Raw genomic sequence first — 14,308 nt, forward strand, 5'->3', positions numbered from 1 at the left:
CCAGATCTGATCTAATCAAATCCAGTTCAGGTTCAGCAGCTTGCATCGGATTTTCCACCTGTCGAATTTCGTCAAGTTTGACCTTAGAGGCAACAGTCCCTTCACCAAGGAACTCTCTTTCCAAAAAGATTGTCTTAAGACTGACAAACACTTTTTGCTCATCAGCTAGGTAGAAGTAATACCCTTTGGTCTCTTTTGGGTACCTTATAAAATTACACTTGTCAGACCTAGGTCCAAACTTGTCCGTAATTAAATATTTAACATAAGTCGGACACCCCCAAATCCTAAGGTGCGAGAGTACTGGCTTACGTCCTATCCATATCTCATATGGTGTTTTGGTTACAGACTTACTCGGAACCCTATTTAGAAGGTAACAAGCTGATTTGAGCGCATATCCCCAAAGAGAGATCGGCAGACCAGCAAATCCCATCATGGATCGAACCATGTCCAACAAGGTCCGATTCCTCCTTTCAGACACACCATTATGCTGTGGTGTTCCAGGAGGTGTCCACTGAGAGAGAATCCCATTCTCCCCAAGATATGTCAGAAAATCATTGGAAAGGTATTCATCTCCTCGATCAAATTGAAGAGTTTTAATACACTTTTCAGTTTCTTTTTCTACCTTATTTCAGAATAGTTTGAACATTTCAAACAACTCCGACTTATGCTTCATTAAATAGACATACCCATACCTCGATAGGTCATCTGTGAAGGTTATGAAGTAGAAATATCCACCTCTTGCACTTGAGCTCATGGGTCCACATACATCAGAATGTACCAGAGCTAAGAGTTCACTGGCTCGCTCACCTTTTTCAATAAAAGGTGACTTGATCATTTTACCAAGAAGACAGGACTCATAGGTTGGAAGTGATTCATAATCACCTACTTCAAGAATTTCTTCTTGAGCCAACCTGTTTATCCTGTTCTTATTGATATGACCTAGCCTACAGTGCCAAAGGTAGACTTCTGACACATTATCAATTCTAGAGCATTTATCGGAGGTTTGAACCACATTAACAGGTTGTGAAAGAAAGTAAATTCCATTATTAAGTTGTCCAACAAACATTGTAACATCATTCAAAATGATATTGCAAATATTTTTTTTTATTAAAAATTGATAACTATTCATGGCCAAAAGGCCTACAGAAATAATATTTAATAAAAAGCTTGGACAATAGTGACATTCACTCAAAATTATATTTCAAGAATTGATTACAAGGTTCATGATTCCTAATGCTAGAACTGGAACTTTGCTTCCATCTCCAACGTTCAGGAACCCCTCGCCTTCATCAAATCTCCTACTGACTTGCAGACCCTGCATCGAATTGCAAATATGATAAGGGCTACCGGTATCCAATACCCAGGTAGTAGTATCACAAATGAAAAAGTTGCAAGGTGTTATCATATAAGTACCTTGCTTCTTCTTTGGCTTGTTCGGGTTCAGTGAGGCATTGTATAGAGGACAGTTCCTCTTCCAGTGCCCCTACTTCTTACAAAAGAAGCACTCTGCCTGGCTCTGGTCGGGCTTGTGCTTCTTGGTCTGACTCTGTGCAGACATCCCAGCATGCAGCTGCACCTTCTTATTCTTCTTCTTCTTGTTCTTCTTCCCTTTCTTAAAGGGTCGACGACCAGAAGAAGACCCTCCCACAATATTCACCGACTCCTTATGGAGCTGGTGATTCTTCTTAAAGTTCTGCAGCAACCCCAACAAGCCATGGTAGTTCACTGCAGGCTTTGTCATTCGAAAATGAGTAAGGAAGGGAAGGAAGGACTTGGGCAGAGAATTAAGGATCGCATCCTTATCGAGCTGCTCGTGCAAGAAAAAATCCAGTTTACTTGGGCACTTAATCATTTCGATCATGTACAGTACATGATCAATGACTGAGGCTCCATCCCTCATCCGAGCATTGAAAATGGCACAACTAGTTTTGTGCCTTTCAACATCGTCAAGCGTGACAAAAGAGTCATTCAACATTTGAAGCATCTCCTGCGGCTGGGCATTCTCGAACCTGCGACTGAACTCATCATTCATTGCTGCCAGCATTATGCACCGGACGTTGGTGTGGTCGTTGAGCCACTTCTGGTAAGTATCTCGGACCGTCCCTCTAGCGTTCAGGGTTGGCTCCTCAGGTGCCAGATCTGTTACTACATAAAAGATCCGCTCATGCTCAAGGATGATTTTTAATTTTCGATACCAGCTATCAAAATTAGGTCCCATGAGCTTGTCATTATCTAATAATGACCGGAGCGACAGGGTAGTGGCCATAGCTATATAAAGGAAAACCAGACCTCTATTAGTACATAAATTAATAATACTAAAGACTTGGACTTTAGTCTAAAGTTTCTCTCAATATTTTTACGAACTGGTAGCCTCAACCTCCAATTCGAGGAATTACTTTAATTCCTTAGTGGGTACTAGAATCCACACAGACTACACACGAGCCCAACTTTGGTTGGTCAACCCATGTGCATCTATGGGTAGGTTCATAACTAGTTGTTTCTCTAAACAACTTCTAGTAATTGATTTTACTCCAGAACCTAATCAATAGGCTTTGGCCTCTACTGAAAAGATTTGGTTAGGTCTAGCCATTAACATGACTTGATTTGGTGAATCGGACCAATAAATGATCAGGCCCGACTTTGACCGGCCAACCTGACGACCATCAGAAAGACTCAAACCAAATTATCATATTATGAATGATAATTCCATTAGTCAATAAGCACCAGGCCTTTGGACCTCCAATGATTATTAAACTAATGGACTCATTATCACTCACTTAATGGGAGGCTATGACTTAGTTATCACTATAACTTAATCATTTTTAGGATCTAATAATTTTTGAAGATTTTATTAAAGGATAGAAGAGAATAAATTTTTAGCCAATTTCAATCCTCCCACTGACTTCACTAAGTCAGATTAAAAAAGATTTAATTAAAGCTAGCATTATGAGCACCTAAATCAGTCAAACTAATTTACCTAATGACATGGGTGAGCCCTAATCACCAAGTGATCTAATCAAAACCTAATTCACCAGGTTAGCCAGGTAAGTGAGATCAGTGGTGGGGATAAGCCATTAACTCGTCAGAGATCGAATCACTGCGAGTAGCTCCCACTTAAAAACCACTGGTCAAACTGCCAAACTTATCTTAGACACCAACCGGTTCATTAGTTTTAATTTGATCAACTTAGTAAATAGGGTTCCACCGCGTAGCCATGAATTAAGTCCATCTTGATCTAGTTAAAGACATGAACCCATTCAACCACAACTATTGGAGTTGAGTCTAGAGTATCCTTGACCTAATCTAATTCAATTTTTGATTAGATTTGACCAATTACTCTAATTTAGTCCATTTCTTTAAGCTAACCATAGGTCTAACCCAATTATGAACCTAATCCATCTAACTCATTGACCCACAAGTTTATGCAATTGTTTTAGGTCTTAATTCACAATTCTAGACCTACTAGACAACACTTAATTCTTTTAATTAAGTATTTGGGCTGATGGGTCAGGATTTGGCATTTCAAAAATAATTTTCAAATTTGAAAAGTTTTATTTTCTGTTCATCAAATATATTGACTCATTACACAAATAGATCAGTACATTTCATAAATAGCAATCCTATTGCTAATTACATAACAGAAAATAACTCAATCAAAATAAATCATGAATATTCCTTTCGCTACTTCATTTGCATGGGATATAATTACATCGACACCCCTACCGCCATAGGAGACCCCATCGAATGGGAAGAGAGGACCTTTAAACCCTACTTTTCTCCTATGATCGGACGGTCATGGCAACCAACCCAATTCGATTACTTGCTACTTGGATCAAGTATATCTAAATATACCAATTTTAAAATTTAAATTTCAAATTTTAAATTTTAAATTTTAAATTTTAAATTTTAAATTTCAAACAAATTTCAAATTTCACATTTCAAATTTTTGAATTTCAAATTTTGAATTTCAAATTTTGAATTTCAAATTTGAAATTTCAACCAAATTTTAAATTTCAAATTTTTGAATTTTAAATTTTTGAATTTTGAATTTCAAATTTCAAATTTTAAAATTCAAATTTTAAATTTTGAATTTTAAATTTTTGAATTTTGAATTTTGAACAACTTTCAAAATTCAAATTTCAAATTTTAAATTTCAAATTTCAAATTTAAACTTTTAGATTACAACTTAATCTATGCATGCAAATATATATATCATATCTAAGAACCAGCTCTGATACCATTTATGGGAAAAATTCAGTGCAGGGGTAAAATGGTAATTTTAAAACTTTTTCAAAATCATTATTTTATAGCAAAAATTATTAATTAATCTAATTAATTAATAAGAATGTACCCTATACTAGGATCTAAATATGATATATAGCATGCATGTATTTAAATTTGAAATTCGAATTTGAATAGTAAACACTTTACTGTAATGTGTTCAGAACACAATACCTTTGTGCGGGTAGTAGATCGTCATAATCTGATCACCGTAGGGAGAGTCTGATCATCGTGATGCAGTCACATAGCGTGTCTGGCCTCTACGGATCATCCACACGAAGCTCTCGGTCTGATCGACTCCTCACGAGTGCTAGCTGTTGTAAAGCCCTTTCGATGATCGATGCTGATTGAACTCCTTCGATCGATGTCTGTCAATTCTTCGGATGCTTCAGATCGTCAGCAAATGTGCTTGAGAGGATATTGAAGATCTCTCTAAAAATTTGGTGGGCTCACGACACTCATAGCTCACCTTCTCACTTCCCGAACTCCAGGCTGAAACCCTGAAGAACTCACTGAAACCCTGCGCACACTTTTTCTTTCTTTTCTTTCTTTTTCTCTCGAAAGAATATAGACCTTCACCTTGCACACAAGGATTCCTCACGCCCAGATTTTCTCTCCAAAATTTTTCTTGCACACGTCCCACTCTTCTCCTCCTTTTAAAACAATGTCAAACGTCTTATCCACGTGAGAGAATAAAGATGAGTAATTGCACATTTGAATTCAAATCAATTTTTGAATTCAAATGGAAACCAATTTATCCCTAGGCGTGGCTTAATTTGTGCATGAGTGATTTCATGAGAAATATTTTTTTGTGTAATAAATGGGGCGCTAAAAGAGGATAAGGTCAAGGCGCTAAGATTGGTTGCTCATTCAAATTTAAACTTTGTTTTGAATTTGAATGGCCAACCAATCATCCTTATCCACTCATTTGGCGTATTAAAGTAGGGTGTGAGGATGGCTTTACATGAGAAAAAATTTATGAGAACTTCCTTCTCGTGAATTCAAATGGGCGCAGTGGAAGTGAGGTGGCGCAGGGAGAATGGATCAAGGTGGTTTCATTATTTAAACCAACCTAATTGAACCAAATAAGTTAGGCCCAATTAGACTAATTTAAACCCAACTTAATTAGACTTAATTAGGCTCAATAAAATCTTAATCAAATCAGAAATTGATTAAGCCCAACCCCTGATCATATCAGGGACCAAACCATCTCGACGATTAGGTTAACTCTTAACCTAATCGAGTCAAACCCAACTGAATCCAATTCAACTGGACTTGATCCAAAATTAATTACTAAATCAAATTGAGTTAATTAGTGATCAAATCACTAATTAAACCTCTCAAAAATATTGAGTCTAAATTCGATGGGTAATTGGGCATTTGAATTCATCGATATGTAACCCTGATCGAAGAGTCCTAAACCAGTGGGACTCTTGACCCCGGTACCCAAAATGTGTGAAATTCATGATCAGAAAATTCTGATTCTCGATCACAGAATCTCAGACATGAAGGACTCTTCACCAGCTATCAGATCAGATAGGAACCTCTAATGTGTGTGACCCCACAGGTTCGAACCTAAGCCGGTAGCACAGGAACCAATTCCTGTACTAATCGAAGTGACCATCTAGCAATGGTACCCAATGATCGGATAGGTCGAATAGTCACAATCGCAATACTCAGAATCTATGTGAATATGGTTACTGTATAATTCATCCTTTTGACCTCTGTGTTTAGGATGACTCAGGGTTAAACTGTCCACCCTGATTAGATCATCCGAATCATGCTCAACTCAAACAATCCTGTGACTCTTCACAAATACTACCCTGGCCAAGGTTTTGCTAAATTGAAACACGACTGTACATAGCTCCTAAATTGGAGTGGTCAATCCCATCTTGACACACGCACCGACAAGTCAAGTACTTGACTACACCCAGCAGCCTTCCGTCACTGAATTAGAAATTCAGGTAGTCCAGTGCCTAAGTGCAGTGAGTTGCTTGCAAGTCACCGTGACAGTCTCAGGTCGGAGGGATATTTATACCCATATTTCATCGGAGCAAATCTTGACAGCAGAAATAGTTCCAGAGTCGGTCACATTCAGTGCAGATGTACCCTTACATCTCACCTGTATGCCATACCAGTGTCTCCACACTCATTGGTTAAGAGGACAACCAACCTATATGGCACACAATGACCTATGCTTGATAAACGTTGTCATCCTTGGTAACAACGTATCATTTGGTCACGAACAGATTTAAGGACTAAACGATAAATCCTCCTTTGTCGAGTCTAAATAGTCCTAAGGACTTCACCACAACATAGGAGTTCATTAGAAGATGAAATATTTTGTGATGAAAAATATCAAAATATTTTTTTATTAATTCATAATTTATGTACATATACAAAAATGAGCACAGCCGTCAATAGGCTGACGATTGGCTTTGGGATACTATTCCCAACAGGAACATCAACACCAATACCATGCCTGCATATCTACAACGGTGGAAGATCTATGGACTTAATATTTATAGGGAGGTTTAGATTTAGGTCTCATCTAATCAATCATCATATGACCAATCTAATTGGCATGGGCTAAACCAAACATCAAGCAACCTTATTCAAAACTCAATCTTCCTGATTGGCTAGGTAAGTGGAGATCGGTGGGGATCCCCCCGTTGCTTTCCTTAAACATCAATAAATTGGCCAGATTAACGAATGAAATCAATTAGATAACCACCTCTCAATTACTTACCTTAGACACCAATATGTTAATTGGTCCAAATTGGTTAGGTTAAGCAAATCAGGCTCAAGCCATTGAACCGAATTAGATCCTTAGGTTAATCGATTCTACATATGAGATTTAATCAATTTGATCAACAATAATTGTATGATCTTAAAACTTAATTGACCTAATCTTAATCAATATTTAACTTGGTTTGATCAATTACTTAATCAAATTAGACCCATTATGTTCAAATCAAAAATCCTAGATGTAATCTTATTATATGACCTAATTTTTGATTTTTTTATGATCAAAACTCTCATGCACAAATATAAATTTTAAATTTTAAAACTAAATTTTAGATCTAAATTCTTTATATGAAAGATGAGATTTGAATTATGAAACTAATTTTCAAATTTAACATACAAGCATATATCTCATATATGTATGTAAAATTCAGATCTAAACAAAATTCAGATCATAATATGATATCATATATCTAATATACAAATTATGGATTATATTGAAACTAATTTTTAGACCTAAATATACAATCATACATCTCATATATATATCATAAATCAGGTTAAAATAATTTTCAGATTTATACATGCATCTATATATCATATATACATGAACTAGAATCCTATATAGAATAAATTTCAGATCTATGCATACCTTCACATATCGAATATATGACCTAAAAATTAAATATAAAATAAAAATAATTATCTATACATCTCATATATCAAAAAAAATCAAATTTTAAATTTTTTTTCAAAATATGTATGTCAATTTCATGCATATGAAACTCAAGACTCTGATACCACTATTGAATATTTTGTGTAGGGGCATGCATGTATGTTTCAAAAAATTTTTTCTAAATAATACAGTGAAATAGAAGATTAAAATATATTTTAATCTAAATCATGAATGAATTAAATATAAAATATAAGGATCTACTTCATATGCTGAAATTGAACATATACTGAATTTTGTGCTGACATTAAATATGTGATCGAATCACGTACCTGTTTCATAATTTTTTTCTTCAAATCTAGATCTGAAAGAAGGTAGACTTTCTCTTAGCCATGTAAATACTCAATCTATATGGATATCTACTTAGGATCAGCTTAGAACAGTCCTCTACGGTGTTGATCTTTGCTCTCCAAGAACGATCACCCTGTGAATCTGAACGAAGCCCGAATCACGACCAACTCTTTGATCCTTTTCTTATTTTTTTTTCTTCTTTTTTTGCTCTTCTTTTCTTGATTATAAAGCAACCAAGGTCTAAAAATCAACCACCCAAAAGGATGCCCAAGCTCCTTTTGGGCGTTGAGATGGAGGATGCCCAAGCTCCTTGGGCATTGGAACTAGAAGGGAGAAGAGAGGGAGAGGCATGGGGACTTTGTGGGAGGTGTAGGGCTATTGAAAATTAGATGCTTAGAGCCTTAGAGAAGGCCTCTTTAAATAGATAAAAGGTTTAAATCCTATTCAAAATCAAATAGCCTCTTAATACAAGTCCTACTTGCAATAGAAATCTTTATAGCTTTAGATATTTGACTCCTTTTAGGAGATTCATTAGGTGCCAATTATTGGAGCCTTTTCACCTACATTCTCATCTGCTATATGGGGCATAGGGGACATCCCATGCTGATCCCACATGTCTTCTATCAAGTGGACATGCCCAACTTGATCAAATCATGTGGCACCCCAATACAAACAATTAAGGAATTTGATTAAGGGTTCGAACCTTTAATCTATATGATCCAAAACCTTAGGGATCCAACAATTTGAGCCCAATGAATCTAATTTATTTAGATTATTAGCAAGTAATTAACTCAAATTAATTTTATCAAATAAATAATTCAAGTGTAAAGAAAAAATTAGATTCAATCATGTGCTAGCAAGGTTATCCTGAACCCAAAAGGATTCTTCTAAATCTAATTGAGATTTTATAAGTCTAATTACTTATTTCAAATCTAATCCTTTTATTGTGTGACCCCATAGGTTCAATTCTATCTGGTAATGAGATGTGCCATGATCTCTATCATAGTATCATTAAAACTCTTTTCAATAGATCAGAATAATTTCACTCTAACTTATCAAGGATCGTCGATCCTAAGCAACCCTAATGAGCTCTCACAATCTATCAGTGACACCTAGCAGTATGTAGTGGCAACCCAGTAGAATCAAAATAAAACCTCAAGGTATAATTCACATGCGATTCAGTCCCTCTATCATGAGTCCCAACTAGATGGCAGGTCATGGATAAATCATCAAACTTCATCATCAGTCATATAATAGATTCAATTCACTCAAATCTAATTATGATCCTCATAAAAAAAAATTTCTATTAATCACACTGCTATAGCTACAAACTCTCAAACTTAACCTCTCAAATCCTATAGGACTACTCCTATCTATCAAGGTCGAAAGATTCTATTTAAATGCATATCCTACTCCTACAGTGGATCAACTGTCGCCAACATCCACAAGTCTTATTGAGACCATGTTTATATCTCGTCAAACTCTAGTAGTTTCACTACAATCAATCATATTATCATAGATTAAAGGACCATTCACACAACTACAGTATCAAGATGATCATTGACGATCAAGTAGAAATCCAAGTGATCTCTCATATGGTCACACTCAATACTAGTTATTCTCTAACAACTATCCATACTCATCGCTCAATATCTCTACACTATAAATCAGAGACTCATCTATCTCGAAGGAAGCGATCTGTATGCTAGTCTATCGAGATCGATCACCATCCTCATAATGATACTATGATCGAAAGTATTTAAGAATTATATACATGCCTCTAATTCTCAACACTTAGAGAATATGTATCGAAGTATTAAATCCATGGATGATTCAAGGACACATCACACTTGAATAAAAATAAAACTTATCTTTTAATTGATCAAATCAATGTATTAAGTATAAAATTATGTCTTACAGTTATTATAATGTATCAGTCGTATTGGCTTCTAGGATATACATCGAACATTTGATCCTTCAATCCTTTATCAATTCATATAGTCAATTTATTATAAATTTTTATATGAACAAACTAGACTGCACTATATCCGAACTGGTTAACAAGTTGGTCATTGCTAAGGGAATCTTGAAGAGTCCAAGGGGTACTATTCTCACTATAGAGCGAACTTCTTCATCCAAGAGAAAGTCTGGTTCGAAGAAAAAGAGTAAATCCGTAAAGAAACAGAAGAAGGAGAGCAAGCTAAAGAAGGACATTCTCAAGAAGGCTGTTAATAAGAAAAAGTATTTCCACTATGATGATGACGGCCATTGGACGAGGAATCATCCACTCTATCTGGAGAACCTAAAGACTAAAAAAGGTGACAAATCTTTAGAAGATATGCTCATAATTGAATCTAACCTAATGATTTCTTTTACTTCTAGTTGGGTATTGGACTCTGATTCGAGTGCTCATATATGTACTTCAATGCAGGATCTAATAGAAAGTAGGAGGTTGAGGGAAGGTGACATGATCCTTAGGGTCGGTAATGGAGCAAAGATTACTGCAGAAGCCGTTGGCACTTATCCTCTTCGATTACCGTTAGGATTTAGATTAGATTTAAAAGACTGTTATTTTGTTTCTAGTCGAAATTTAATTTTCATGTCTATGCTAGCACAAAATGATTTTGATTTTAATTTCAATAAAGGCTTTTATTTTATTTATTTTTGAAATAAATTGGTTGCATGTAGTCTTTTAATTGACGGTCTTTATCACTTATATGTTGATGCGAATGTGAATTTAAATGAATAAGTAGTGAGTGTCATAGGTCAAAAGAGATCCAGAGATAAAATTAATCAAAAGTATTTGTGGCATCATAGACTAGGCCATATTGAAGAAGAGAGGATAAATAAACTGAAAAAGGATGGGATCTTTGGCTCTTTTGATTCAGAGTCGTATCCAGCTTGTGAATCTTACCTTCGAAAAAAAATAACCAAGTTACCTTTGTGAGACATGAGGAAAGGGCCATCGAGTTACTTATCCTAGTACACACCAACGTGTGTGGGCTATTTGATGTACAAACCAGGGGTAGTTATACCTACTTCATTACCTTTACTAATAGCCTATATCAAGAGACAGATGGCTAATAAATTAGAGGATAGATCTGTAATAGCTCATTTTGTTGGATATCTAAAAGAATCAATGAGATACTATTTCTACTTTCTATAAAATCACAATATGATTGTGAGTTGAAATGTCATATTTCTAAAAAAATAGTTTATCCAGGATGGTGACAGTGGGAGGTTAGTTGAGCTTGAGGAGAAAATCTCTGATGAGCAAAGAGCTATGGATCCTTAGGAACCTATTATTTATGTGCCAGTAGTTGATATTCCTCCTCCATCTCATAGATCTAGCAGGGTCTTCGATCTTTTTGAAAGGTACATGAGTATACTTACAGAGGAAGTAGAGAAAATAATCTTTATGGAAGATAAGGGTCATAAAGATGATCTTAATATTTTTGATGAGGTGATGTCTGATATCAATTTTGAGAAATGATTAAATACAATGAAGTCAGAAATTACCTCAATACACTCAAATAAGTATGAACCTTAGTGGATCCACCCGAGAGTATAGTACCCATTGGGTGTAAATAGATTTACAAAAGGAAAATAGGTGCAGATGATAAAGTAGAGACCTATAAAGCTAGGCTCATGGCAAAAGGTTAAAGTCAGTGCAAAGGCATTAACTATCAAAAAATCTTCTCATTCGTAGCCATGCTAAAATCTATCCATACTCTGCTTGCTATTACTTCCTATTATGATTATAAAATCTGACAGATGGATATAAAAACTACCTTCTTAAATGGATATCTTGAGAAAAATATTTATATGGAGCAGTCTTTGGATTTCACATCAGGTGATGGTGATCACTGAGTCTGCAAGCTGCAAAGGTCTATAAATGGATTAAAGCAAGCTTCTCAGAGTTGGAACCTTCATTTTGATGATGCAATCAAATTATTTGATTTCATCAAAAAATGAAGAGGAATCTTGTGTATACAAAAGGGTCAGTGAGAGTGCAATAACATTTCTCGTATTATATATGGATGATATTCTCTTCATTAAGAATGATATTTCCATGCTAACCTCGGTCAAAAGATGGTTGTCCAAGGAATTCATCATGAAAGATCTAGGAGTAGCATCCTATATTCTTGGAATAAAAGTCTATAGGGATAGATCTAAAAAGATGTTAGATCTGTCACAAAAGCTGTACATAGAAAAAGTGCTAAAAATATTTAGCATGAAAAACTCTAAAAGAAGATTCTTATCTCTTAGGTATGGTATTCGTCTTTCCAAGATGATGTGTCTAACCACATCTAAGGAAGTTTAGTGTATGAGTAGGATTCTTTATGCCTCGACTATAGAGAGCCTCATATATGCCATGCTGTGTACCCGATCTGATATTGCCCTAGCTATGAGTGTCACGAGTAGGTATTAGTCGAATCCAAGTGAGGACCACTGGATAGTGGTGAAGAACATCCTTAAGTACTTGAGAAAAATTAAGGAAGTCTACGTCAGGATATGTATTCACATGCAATGATGGTGCAGTCAGTTGGAAGAGTTCCAAGCAATCCATCATAGTGGATTCAACCATAGAAGCTGAATATGTCGCTGCTTCAGATGCTGCAAAGGAAGGCTTCTGGTTCAATAAATTTATCACAGAGCTTGGGGTAATGTCATCGAGTACATACCACTTTATTGCGACAATAATATAGCCATAGCACTTACTAAGAAGCTGAGATCACATCAAAAATCGAAACACATCGAGCGATGGTTCCATATCATACGAGACTATCTTGAAAAGAAATATATTGAGATATGAAGAGTAGACTCCACGGACAACATGGCAAACTCACTGACAAAGCAATTGAGCCAAGCAAAGATAAAAGTCCACCTTGAGAAGATGGGACTTAGATTAGTGGCCGATTGACTTTAGTCCAAGTAGGAGATTGTTAAATGTACATCCTAAAAGCTAATACAGCTGACACATTATAACAATTCTAGGATATAATTTTATACTTAAAATATTGATTTGATTAATAAAAGGATAAATTTGATTTTCATTCAAGTGTGATATGTTCTTGAATCGTTTATGAAATTAATACTTTCGATATATATTCTGAAGATGTTGAAAATTAGAGGTATATATAATTAATTTTTAAATACTTTCGATCATAGTATCATCATGAGAATGGTGTCGATCCGGATAGATTGACGCATAGATCGCTTCTTTTGGGATAGACAAGTCTTTGATTTATAGTGTAGAGACACTGAGCGTCGAGTGCGGATAGTTGTTAGAGAACAACTAGTACTGAGCGTAACCATATAAAAAATTACTTGAATTTCTAATCAATCGTCAGTGATCATCTCGACGCTGTAATTGTGTGAATGATCCTTTGATCTGTGATGGTATGGTTGCTCGTAGTGAGACTATTAAAGTTTGACTGACACATAAACATAGCCTCAGTGAGACCTTATAGTGGATGTTGGCGACGTTAGTCCACTACAGGAGTAAGATGCGCATCTAGATGGAATCATCGACCTTGATAGAGAGTAGTCCTATGAGATTTGAGAGACTAAGTTCAAGAGTCTGTGGCCATAGCAGTATGATTGATGAAAAAAAATTTTCATGAGGATCATAATTGGACTTGAGCTAATCGAATCTATCATATGACTGATGATGAGGTTTGACGATTTATCCATGACCTGCCATCTAGTTGGGACTCACGATAGAGGGACTGAATCACATGTGAACTATAATTTAAGATTTTATTTCAGTTCTATTGAGTTGCCACTACATATTACTAGATATCACTGATGGATTGGAAGAGCTCACTAGGGTTGCTTAGGATCAACAATCCTTAATAAGCTAGAGTGGAATCGTTTCGATCTATTAAAAAGAGTTTCAATGATATTATGATAGAGATCATAGTATATCTCACTATCAGATAGAATTAAACCTATGGAGTCACACAACAAAGGGATTAGATCTAGAATAAGTAATTGGGCTTATGAAGTCTCAAGTGGGTTTAAAGAAATCTTATTCGGTTCAGGATAATCTTACTAGTACATGATTGAACTTATTTTTTTTTTTACACTTGAATTACTTATTTTGATAAGATTAATTCAAGTTAATTATCTGCTAATAATCTAAATAATTTTAGATTCATTGAGTTTCAATTGTTAGTCACCTAGAGTTTTGGATCATATGCATTAAGGGTTCAAACCCTTAAGCATTTCCTTGATTGTTTAACTTGGGACGCC

This window comes from Elaeis guineensis, chromosome 1 (genome assembly GCF_000442705.2).
Source record: "Elaeis guineensis isolate ETL-2024a chromosome 1, EG11, whole genome shotgun sequence".
Lineage (NCBI taxonomy): Eukaryota > Viridiplantae > Streptophyta > Magnoliopsida > Arecales > Arecaceae > Elaeis > Elaeis guineensis.